Here is a 12,164-nt window from a genome sequence, read left to right as displayed (position 1 = left end):
GTGTAGCTGGTTTTCTTTTCTTCATGGAAAGAAGTTTGTGCTTGTTTGGGAAGTCAAACTGGGGAGCAGCAAGCCCAAGCCCTTATCTGCAATAATTAAATGGTTTATTCCATACAAGATGACCTTTCTGAGGTTTTCTTCTTGCAGCACTTCAGTGCTATATTTTGAGCACAGCTTAGGCCAATATCTAAAATAATTTAAATAATCTCTGTAGGATTTCTTTTTGACAACCAGAAACCAGTATATTTCTTTATCTTTATTAGTTTGTACTGTTTAGACTTAAGCTGTTTGATAGTATTTATCAAAAGTCTACATGATGCTTTTGCTGTCAAAGTCTGTTATTCTCACAGTGTTGTAGCAAGCAGCATAATGGCTCTTTAACAACAACATTTCAGTTCTTTGACCTTTCAAAAAAAAGGCATATTGTCATGATTGCAGAGATTATACACTTCCACTTCAGGAGAACTGTCTTTACCATTTGTCAACTCTATAAAGGAAAGAAAATTCACCATCATCTTCTGGAACCATTCACTGGGTAGTCTCAAAAGTTCACTGTCCTTTAGACAGCTAAGTGAGGTTCCTGAGTTAGGAGTGTAATCATGCTAAATTACTGCTATAGTCCAAGGAGAGGAGAGCGGGACGCATTTCCAAAGAGTAATTCAGAGCTCTAGTGCTTTGAATTGAGAGGTCTGTGTCTCTCTGTCTGCAAAAAAGAAGCTCAGGGACACCGTGCAGAACAATACCACCAACTCTGCAGAGAATGTTCACCAGAGAGGGGGCTTGCATAGGGCTGCCCAGGAAGTGACTGACCAGGCTCCCAGCCTGCTCTGTTGGATAATAGAGACTGTATTGCTTCATTCCACCCTAGTCATAATTAAAGATGCTTTGCAGTAAAAAATAATCAAAATCACCCAAATTAGTTTGGAGGCACGCTTCATATCTATTTTAGCAAGATTTAGACATCCAAATCTTTTAAATAACCTGGAAATTGTCATCTTATATGTACATTAAACATAAGACACTAATAAAATTATCTTTAGATGAATCCTGGTCAAACATTCAATGAAACTAGGACTGAATTAACACCACTGAACCAGAAAATATGAGCAGTCTTTGCATATTTTTAGAGATCCCTAATAATCTCTTCACAGATGGAAAAATGTAGTTTTAAAATAGCTCTGCTGCTTGGGCAAGCATATAACATCAATACAGAACAGATGAGTCTATATTTTGCACCTTATGCATTCTTGCCAAATTCACTATTTAATTTAAAGTCTTATTAAGGATGAAATGGGTATTTATTCAAATAAAATGGAGGGAGAAGCAAAGTCCTATCCTAGAGAATTCAATGGCAAAATTTCCTTTGACTTACAAGAGGTCAGAATATTATTACTCAACAGATCTTGTTCCTTGAATATTTGCTGTGTCTACTCATTTCAATTACTTAAGTAACACAAGGAGTGATAATTGTTCTTTGTTCCTCTTATCCCCTAATGTTGTTGAAGTAGGCTAGATGATTCAACCAGACTTCTACTAGAAATTCTATCCTGGTCCTGAAACAGTTTAAAAAATGGAATTTTAAAGAGCAAAAATGTTTCATTGAAAAATACTCAGTCAACTATGGTTTTTTACTTCTGACAAGGGTCCACTTTGCCTGGAAGCATATGGGACAGTCACACAGGATGGCTTCAAGACCACATGCACAAAGGGAGCTTAGTGTCACACACAGCAATGGCATTGTCATCTTGTCTTTTCCTGTACCATCACTACAGGCATGCTTTGCAACTCTAAACATTTCACTTATGTTCCAATTCTAATGTGATCAAAATTAATCTTGTTTTGAGCTAAGGGTTGGACCAGGTGACCTCCAAAGGTTCCTTCCAACCTACATTATCCTATTATTCCCTGTACACCATTGCTTTTTGTTGTTGCTCTTTCTTTGTTGTAAAGTACTTAATTTGTTGATATATTTCTTAGATTAATAATATTATATTACCACTGTGCAATAGTAACCCTGCAAATTCCTCAGCACCCTATTCTTGCTTCAGCAGTAAAGCCCTGTAATAAACTTGAAGCCAACAAAATCATTCCAGATATTTCCTAATGTAGCCAAGTCTGCTTACACTAACAGTGCACAGCAGATTATTTATAGCAAATAAACAATGTTTTAGATATTCAGAAAATGTTTCTCTGTGTGATTTTGTGCTTAATGGCTTTAAAGAAGAAACAAGGATTTGTATTTCTGATCCCTTGCTATGTGTCTATCTATCTATCTATCTATCTGTTTTTTTTGTGGTTTTGGGTTTTTTTAAGTTGTTTCTTTGCAGATTGAATTATAATTTCAAAAGAGGTATAAGAAAGTGAGACTTCAGAGTTGCCTTTTGCTTTTCAACAGTTCTGCCCCATGGTCTCCAAACAAACTCCCAGCCTGCTGACCTTCTGTCAGGAAAGTACCATGAACTGACAAGACAGCAAAATCCCAGAAGTTTTTATGTTGGTATCAGACTCATAGCCATGACATAGTTCCCTTAGCTTCCTAGTCCGCCTGACACTTTGCCTTCACCTCAGCTGCTCACCTGAGTGAACAAAACTTTTCCAGGAGAAAAATATGTCTATTGATAATTTTTATGTTTTAATTGAAAACATATAAAGTTAATGTTCATGACAGCAGCTAAAGCTAAACTCCACATGTGTTCTGAATAGTAAAAGAGGTTTTCCATACTGCCATAGGTGTGCAAGACTCCTTCAGGGGAACGTGGAGAGATTTCTTGAATCTTTGAGGCTGTCTTGTTTGTTTTTCATGGTTCATTATTCATTAGTATTTGTACTTCACTAATCCCTAGAAGTTCCGGTTATGCACCGGAATAAACTGCACAAACACAGACATTTCTAAGCAAAAACTTACGAAGGCTCCTTCCACACAGAAATCAGAGCCTGAAGAGATGGAGGTTTACCAGGGAAAACCTTCCCTTTTATCCTTACTTGTACAGCTGGGAGCCGTGGAACACTGGGAGAGAGGATTTATTCATTGCCATTTTCCACAGTAGCAGTCACACAGCTGTACGGTTCCACATTCAGGTTTATATCCATTTTGAGAAACAGTCTTATATCTGTAGTTATTTCTCTACATGTGTATTTACATAGTTGTATATATGTGTATACACACTTAGATACATAGGCAGAATTAAGTAAGCATACTTGAATCAAGGTGTAAAAAACTTACGTACTGATAATTCTTACTCCTACTAGTACTCACATCTCTTATTTTGATGGTCAGCTTTTAGCAGTAGATGAGTTAGGTGACTTGTGTGAGTTCATATGTTAATATGTTATCCTGGTGGGTCTATATAAAGGGAAAACAATTTTTGCTGGACTGGAACAGCAGGAACTTTCTAGGAAGTCAGAGGCCCCAACATTATAGCTATTAAATCATACTCAGTCCCTGAATATGATACAATTCTTAAATTTATTTTATTTATAAGTAATAATAGCAACAGTAATGCCAATCTTCAACAAGACTAAAGTAACTTACAGAATAGCCTCTGACTTATAATGTGTTACAATGCCTGAGTAATCACTTGCTTAACTTTTGGGTAACCTCTCATTGTACATAATAGGAACATTGTTTTGAAAGTTTTAAGCAAGCATAGCATATTACAGACAAAAGAAATACTTAAATTTCCAAACCACTATGCACAAGAATTTTGTGCTGTTGCAGACAATAGAGCCTGAGTTCACAGCTCACTATTGTTTCAGCTCAAGCCTATAGCCAGTATTTCAGTTCCCCAAATTAATCAGAACTGCACAATTCAAAAGCAGCACAAAATGATTAATTAGAATCATTTGTTGTCAAAGAAAAGGGACCTTGTGGAGGGAAAGAATGGGAAGGTAATAGGAGGAAAACCAAATCCTGATAAGACAAATTAGGTTGGGAAATCTATCCCACTAGGAAACAAATAATACCAAGAGCAGCAGAACTCAATAAGTTGGATGAGGCTGATTACAAGCATTAGTTCAAGCTTTGCTTGTTGAGTTGTGCCCAGTGCAGTTTCTCCGAGGTCTAATAGTGTGTGAAGTCAGCCTGCAGCTCTCCAGGACACTATGAAGATTTCTGTCTCTTCTGAAAATCACCTCTCATACACCTTCACAATGGTTATTTTTGGGACCTCTTCCTTTCTCTCAACTACAGTGGAAATTAGCCAAAAAGTTCAAAAAATGTCAGTGTCGACAGACACACAAACAAAGAAAGAATAATTAAATAAGCCCTATTCTTTTAGAAAACCTGGCTTAATGTGTATGCTGCAACTGTGCAAGACAGAAAGAAAGGCAAAATATATATACTGTTTTTAAATAATCTCAAACATTTTCAATTTGGTCACCCTTCTTTTCTCTAGTAGTTAGTGCCTGTACCATTAACTGTCCTAGCCCCACCTGTGCTCCAGTCCTCCTCTCCACTCCCTTTTTGGCTTCTTCAGAATGCCTACCCCAGAACCCATTTATACTCCACTCAAGGCAGCTAGTCCTGCCTACCCATCCTCTCTCCCACCAAAAGAAACCTTTGCAGTCCATTACCCTTCCTTTATTCCCATCCCAACTGGCCTATAGTACACAACTGCCAGAGAAAGAGGAGGAGAAAGTGGAGAGGAAAGAGGTCAAATCAGGACAGATGTTTTCAGGAGCTTTTCCTACTTATTTATAAAGCACATTCAGCTCTGTTAAAGGGGAGATCCACACGCACTCCTCCCCTCCCTTTCACCACCTGACTTTGATATCTACCGTGCTGCATAAAGGTGAATATTTTGCTTCTCTGGTAGACCAGAAAGGCAGCATGCTTGACTTTCATCTGACATTCCTGACATCTTTCTATACCCCCACTGACCCGTTTTGAGTACAGTAGATATGCCAGCTACATTCAGAGCAATTACTGCAGTATATTTCTGCTCTAAGAGTCATCTTTATCATACTTTGGACAACTTCTAATCTAGTACTGAATGTAGAGAAACCTTATCTGTTACGAGGTGCATATGTGTTGGTGATGCATTCAAGTAAGCTGGAGTGAATTGTAATACTAGAACAGGCCACAAGGAAGAGGTTTCCCAGTCTCTCCAAAAACACTGAGGTTTTATTTCAAAGGCAACGCCCAATGGGGAATAAAAGAGGGTTTTGCCTACTCTGTTATTTGAAGAGGGCATTGGTCACTTCTTGAAATATTTTCTTGGATGTGTGTGGGGGGGAGGTGTTATTGTTTTGTTCAGGATGTTTTTCACACTAGAAATTGTGAAGTCAGTCTTTGATGTCATATGGACAATTGAAGATGTGGCAGGATTATGACAACAGAGGAGGCTGTCATGAAAGGCAAATTATATGTTGTTTTTATTTGAATGAATAAAATACAAATTTTAAAAACACAGTGGGGAAACTGGTACTGAATCATGATAACACTGAAATTTTGCTGTAACCTTCATTAGAGCTAAGATACCTCTATTTTTAAAAAGTTGATACTTGCACATGCTCATGTAACAGCTGGACAAGTTATGAAATATTGATTTTTTTGAAAGCCTAGGTAGTACACTAGTCAATGTTTCTAGTTTCACCAACTTGTTTGTAGTTGTAAAAACTTGCTTCTGCTATATAGTGAAACAAAGAACAGAAACTGTTTTGTTTCCATGGTCTGGTAAAGGTGAAGGATCACTGCCCTAAGGAATAATGGAACAGGAAGTGATGAAGTGCATATGACTAATGTAATGAAAAAATCTGATTGCCACTTATATTAACATTAAGAAAACTTAGTTGTAAGGGACACATAGCCAATGTTATATGTCTGAATGGGGGTGGCAGGTGAAACTCTCTTTCAAGGATGCTGAAACTAGCCGGTAGATACAATAGCCACTAGATTCATGTACGTTTTGTCCTTGATCCATGGAAGGGAGTGGGCAGGACGTTAACGGCAGTCGCCTCTTCCCAAGACCCCCATATGTCACAGCGTTAGCACAGTCGCCATGAACATATGCTGCCATTAGCAGCCAGGGCTGCTTGGCAGACAGACAGGCTCTGTCGCTATCCTGCTCTGAGCAGCGGCGCTTTGACACAGTGACTTACCTTAAAACAGCAGGTTACTTCTTCCACCTTAATAAACTTAACTGCTCGCTCTCCTGTTACACCAGATTAAATTCTAGACTGAATTGTGACTCAAAAGCAATAAAAGTACTTTAATATCCTTGGACATATGCAACAACTTTAACAAGTGGCATGCTTTGTGTGCTTGTACTGAGAATTGTAATTGTGTTTGAATATGCATGTTGAAATATTTCTGTGTAGACTTGTTAAAATGTGTATACCAGAAAAGGGTATGGCATATCCAAGTAGTGAGCTATCTACCACAAGACCTTAGTTCAGTCTTTGATGTGTTTTTTTGAGTCCCCTGAAATGTGGGTGCAGGAAGAAAAGGTATCATATAAAGTATTTCAGGAAGAAGAAAGGAATTAGGTTTCTTGGAAATGCATGGGAGGCAACTCAGAGGTAACCTCTCAAGTTGATGGAAATTAGATAAAGGGAAACCGAGACTGGGAATCCAGAGCTTACTGGTGAACTGAATATGCAGTTTGCTTAACCAAGAAGGAATTCCGTGGTTCTTACAAGTTTTTTTAAATCTCAGTGAATACTCTGTTACAGGTGCTTGTCAATGAAAGCTGTTGATTTCTTTTTTCCAGAGAACTGCAGCCCCATGTATCCGTATCTAACTGAAACTGGAAACTAAGCCCTGATTTCAGTTCAGGATAGGGAGAATCATATTCCCCTCCCAGAGATGCAGAAGGAGCAAAACTTAAAGGTTGATGGAGTGTGCTCAGAAAGCATGAACCCAAGCAGCAGAGCACACTGCAGAGCTCCCAAACCCAGCATCAGCCTCAGCTAGTGCCTCCACATGAGCAGAAGCCAACTCAGACTTGAAAGCAGTATGTCATGCAAGTAGGATCCTGAACCTAAGCCTCTGCCACTCATCAGAGCTCATTAGCATGGTCATAGTTTTGTGACTAACTGGTTATTCTGCTCCTGGTCATGGATCTAACTTGCTGTTCTCTGGCTTGGGTGTCCCTACACCATCCTCTGCAGTATGCAATGAAGAGGATCTGGGGTCTTTTTTGTTGTTGTTGTTTTAAACTTTAAACTATAATGATGTCTCTGGGATGCTTGTCAGATTTCACAGTCAGGCACTAGTTGTAGGATAACCCAGTTGTTATCATAGCACAAATGTGTGCCTCAGTTTTTATTTATCCATACTGCAGGAGCCACACATGGCAAAAAACTCCAAACACAAGTCTTTGGCAAGCCAGCTGTGTCAACGTGGAGGTGCATACAGAATAGCCTCATGAGCATGTTCATTACTCCTTGTGAACCATTTTTGCTGGTTGCACTGATATCTGTGCTGCTCTGGTTATCATGCTTGCTTTCAAAAGAGCTAGCTAGATTAAAACTGGCATGGAGTTATCTACACCAGTGTGTCTGCCCCAGAGACCAGTTGTGGAATATGCATGTATCAGCCCAGCCCAGCTCTGGAAGAATTCATTTCAGTGCCCTGTGTAGAAATATATGACAATAAATGGCCATCGTCTAGACCTTTCCCATCAATCACAAAGATGCAAGGATTCTGTTGAGTGTCATGAGCCATGTACTGGGGTTTCCTTAATCAAGTGGATAATTGCAATTAAACTCTGGAGGAAAAGTCCAGTGGATTTGAGACAGAAAATTAACAGTGGCTGTTAACAGCTTTGATGCAGTTACGAAAAGTTACTTTTGATTTTTAATATCAGTAGAAAAATCAATCACCTTCAAGACTGTTCTCTGTCTCTAAAGTATTTTAACATCTTTCCCTCTTCCAAAATAGCCGCACAGACTGAAATACTAAAAGCAATCCTTTCATTCTATAGATTTTGAGCCCTGGTAGTGTACTGCAATGCAGCATTTACCCAAGACCTGGCCAAAATTGAACAGATGATAGATATGCACTTACCAGAACAGTGTGTCTTCAGTCACCTTCCAGCATAGACACACTGGCTAACCTGCGCTTGCCTGGAAACTACATGGGATGCTAGACGTGAAAAAATAAGTGGCACTTTTTTGTTGTTATTTTTTGCATGTTATTGCAAAAATCAAGGATATTAATGTCTTTATTAAAGCTACAAAAGCATTAATTTGTAGGAAAATGATATATTTTATTAGTATTCATTCATAATAAAAAATAATTAATTTTGCTTTTTTATAATGAAGTTCATGTTTCTAAGGTTTTCTTTACACTTCTGCTTGTTTGCTTTCTGGCATAAAAAAATGACAGTGTCTTAGACTCCAAGTCTCTAAAAACTCAGACTTTCAGAAAAAATCAAATGTGAGTCATGGGAATGTCACATGTGTTGGAGACATGAGAAATATAACTTTGTTAAGCACCTTTCTAAAGTTCTAATACATTATTTAGCTCATCATATTTTTTAAGTATTTGATATATACTGGAAATGCAGAATACAGTAAGAGCTACTGTCACCAGCTACGATGGTGATAAATGCTATCTATCATCTTAATCATACATGATTAGCTGATATTAAAACTGGTTCAGGAGAACTAATTTATTAGGATTTGTGTCATTCTTTAAAGCATCAAACTGTTAAAAGCCTAATAACTGCCATTTAAACAGAATGAATGCCATCAGATGGCTCTTTTGCAGCTAGATAAAACTCTTTGTTTTTCAGTAGATTTAAATTTTGAATCATTTTTTGCAATATTGTTGAGTAGCTGCAGTTTTCATGAATGTATTAAAATCAGTAATAACAAGAATCTATGCTCTCAGCTAGTATCAGCCTTGGCTTTAAAACTGAATTGTTGTCTCTCAAAATGAATAGAGGTTAGAAATGATTTTTCATGGAAAGGTCTATGCTTTAAAATTCCTAATCACTCAACCAATAGAATGAATATTTTCATCTATATCAGATATGTGAAAATGCAAACGTGGTAGAAACATAAAATATGTGCAGATTGTCAGGACAGCATTACCATGAAAACAAATGGCAAATTACCTTTTTAAAAATCAGGAAACAACTTTCACAGAACCTTAATCTGCTGAGAGATAATTAAACTTGAACAAGACCTTTCAGCTGAAACATCGGCGTTATTTACCTGTTGCCAAAATCTGCCTTTAGAGGCTCAGCATAACAATTGAGCCAGGCCCATTTTACAAAATAGCTCCCTTTATTCAAGAATGCACCTTTTGCACCATGTTTCATTTAAGTATCTTTACAAATTCCTTTGAGATCAAGAAGACATAAGCACCTATTTAAAGTGAAGAACAAGTTTTAAAAGATTACCTGAATAATAATGGACTTAAGTGAGTATTTTTCCAGATAGGTTTCATATTTGGATACAACCTAAATAGGAGCTGTGCATAAATATTTGATTGTCCTTTAGGGTAGACTCTCAAAGCTGAAGTAATCCTCTCAAGGTGCTGAGCCACTGGGACATATACTCATGCATTTTGTGAGCTGGTCAAAGAGGAATATAATTACACAAATAAATAGTACCAGCATCTGGGCTAACTTTATTATTTTTTTTCTAGTTGGACAATAGCTGAAACATAGTTGAAAGCTGCTGATGGCTTCAGGAGGCCTTTCTGTATCATACTATTATTATTTACTTTTCATTGGTACTTATAGTGTGCTAGTGGTTGCTCACACACAAGAAACTCAATCCCTACAGTGTCAGAGTATGAATCCAGATGAAGAATTGAACGAGCATATTTTTGCTTATTTCCTGTTTGGGGAATAATTCCCTGGTCACATCTGCTGTCGTCCTCCCATTGAAGATTTAATGTCAGAGAAGAAGCGGGCTCAGTGGGTAAACACTAACAGCATTAAGAGCTCAGTGCTTTTTCTGCCTGAATAACTTTAGTGAACCTGGAGATTTCCCTTAGTATCTATCTACCCCTTGGATTTCCAAGCGTAACAAGAGACGCAGGAAAAATGGGAACAATAACACTGCCTCTCATAGGGCTCGCACAAATTAGAGGCTGTTAAGACGAGCTAGCGATGAGTCTCTGATTGAGTCACTCATGCATTACTCCACTTCAAGCCAGTGTAACTCTGATGGGATAAAGGTTTATTCATATATTTATATGAACATTAAAATATATTCATATATTCAAAAATACTTATTCATATTACAGGAGCACCAAAAGATCTCTTAATAACCCTGGAGCCATTATAGCAGGGACTGTGATAAAATATTGGAAAAATGGTCTCTACCACAAATAATTTACTGTGGAAGTACCGTGGAAGAGGGAAGCAATTTGTTTGAGATTATAAAGACAGTAGTGAGATTGTAAAAGATGTAAAAGCTAGCTAATTATCCTAACAGTATAAGTAAGACTATAACTCATGTCTTCTGGCTCCATTACTCTGTGACTCAAGGCACAGCATCGCTGATCCTTTCCTTGGCATTTTTTTTGCCACCCTTAACCATTCTCTTGTTTCTGAACTACTCTCAAGCATAGAAAGAATTGAGTTTCTTTGGTTAGCGACTACCTGTCCGAAGCTTACTTTCATTGATTTTCTGTGACTTTAATCCTTAATGTATTAACCTAACTCCTGAGAGAATGTCACAGTCTCAGCAGAAGAGGTGTGAGTGATTGGGAGGAGAAGAAGGGAAGGTGCTCAGATGGTTTCAGATGCTCTCAGTGTGGTGCAGGTATGCTAGTGAAGTGCCCCATAACCTCTGGCTTTCAGACAAGTAGCCTGAATCTGAATGAGCAAGAGAGTCAATTTTGTAACCAGACTTAGTTTGGAAACATCCTTGCTAAATTCAACCCAGAAAGAATATGCATTGCAAACAAGATTCAAGTTCAATGTAAAATAGTTTCTAACTCATGCATGAGGAGGAGTATAATGGAAATGCCAACACAGGGATAACGATAGCAGCTGTAGTAGTGAGCAAGTGTTACAGTATCTGAACAATACATTACGCCACAAGACTATTTGCCTCAACGCTATCATTTCTGCCAACAACAATGGATTGTTTTGTGAAGTGAAGGACAGATTTCTGAGCGCTTTCACAAAGACACCATTGTGGAAGTGTTCCCTGATTTCTTGTATCTGCTTGTCTGAACTTCTTTAATTTCCCTTTGCCATTTAGAGGGAGAATTATTTAGGGTAGTATGAGGCAAAAGCAAAAACAATCTAAGAAAAAGAGTTTGAGTAAAGAACAGAGCAATGAACAAAAAGCCCTGTTAATTCAAAAGCAGCAAGGTTGGAAAAAGGACAAAATCATTGCCCCACAGGATCATGGTTGCAAATACCAGTGACTTCACAACTACTAATAGAACTGTTCAAAATAGTTTCAGATTAAACTCTTCAAAAATGTACTTTCAGCTCCACTGAACATTTCAGGAAAGCTTCTGTTAATACAGAAGCCTTCACTTAAAAAAAAAATATTTAAAAATTTCTTTGGGAAATGTGACATTTCTACTTGAAAAGACAATTTATTCTTCAGAGGTTTTGTTTGTTTGTTTTCACTGACATTTTCTAAAACATAATCCTATTCTGACATCCTAAATTACAAATTTTACAGCATTTTCAAATAACCTTTGTGCTATGACAAATTCTCCATGCTCTCTTTCAGGTGGGAAACTGAAGCATATGGCCTTATTAAATATCATATTGTAATAATTTTGGTTTAAGTAATATTTTCATAGAACATAAGAATGACAGAATGTTGAGTGATCACTTGTCTGTTCTCTACGAACCACAAAAATATAAATCTAGACAATATTTGAGAGATGTTGCCCATATTTATATATATTGTAAACTTTCAGCACAGGAGATCCAGTAGTTTACCCAAGCATCTGTTCCAGGGCTTTATTAATCTGATAATTAGACATCTTTCCTCATCTCTATCCTACAACTTTGTATTGAAAATTCTGCCTGAAATATTTTGTTTTGAATTAAGATAGCATCTCTTAGAAAACACACACAGGATGTGGAGAAAAAATGGCCATGATCTTCTTTAAACTAATTAAATCCATTTCATATATCATTATGCTTCTACTTGATCTTCTTTTTACTGGATAAATAGAATTCTCCCAGCCTTTTGACATAAGCTGTGCTTTCTATGCCTTGTCTTTTTTCTCT

The sequence above is a fragment of the Nipponia nippon genome, unplaced genomic scaffold, assembly GCF_047370975.1.
Source record: "Nipponia nippon isolate SJK-2023a ecotype South Korea unplaced genomic scaffold, ASM4737097v1 scaffold_3, whole genome shotgun sequence".
NCBI lineage: Eukaryota > Metazoa > Chordata > Aves > Pelecaniformes > Threskiornithidae > Nipponia > Nipponia nippon.
Note: the sequence above shows the minus strand (reverse complement) of the source record.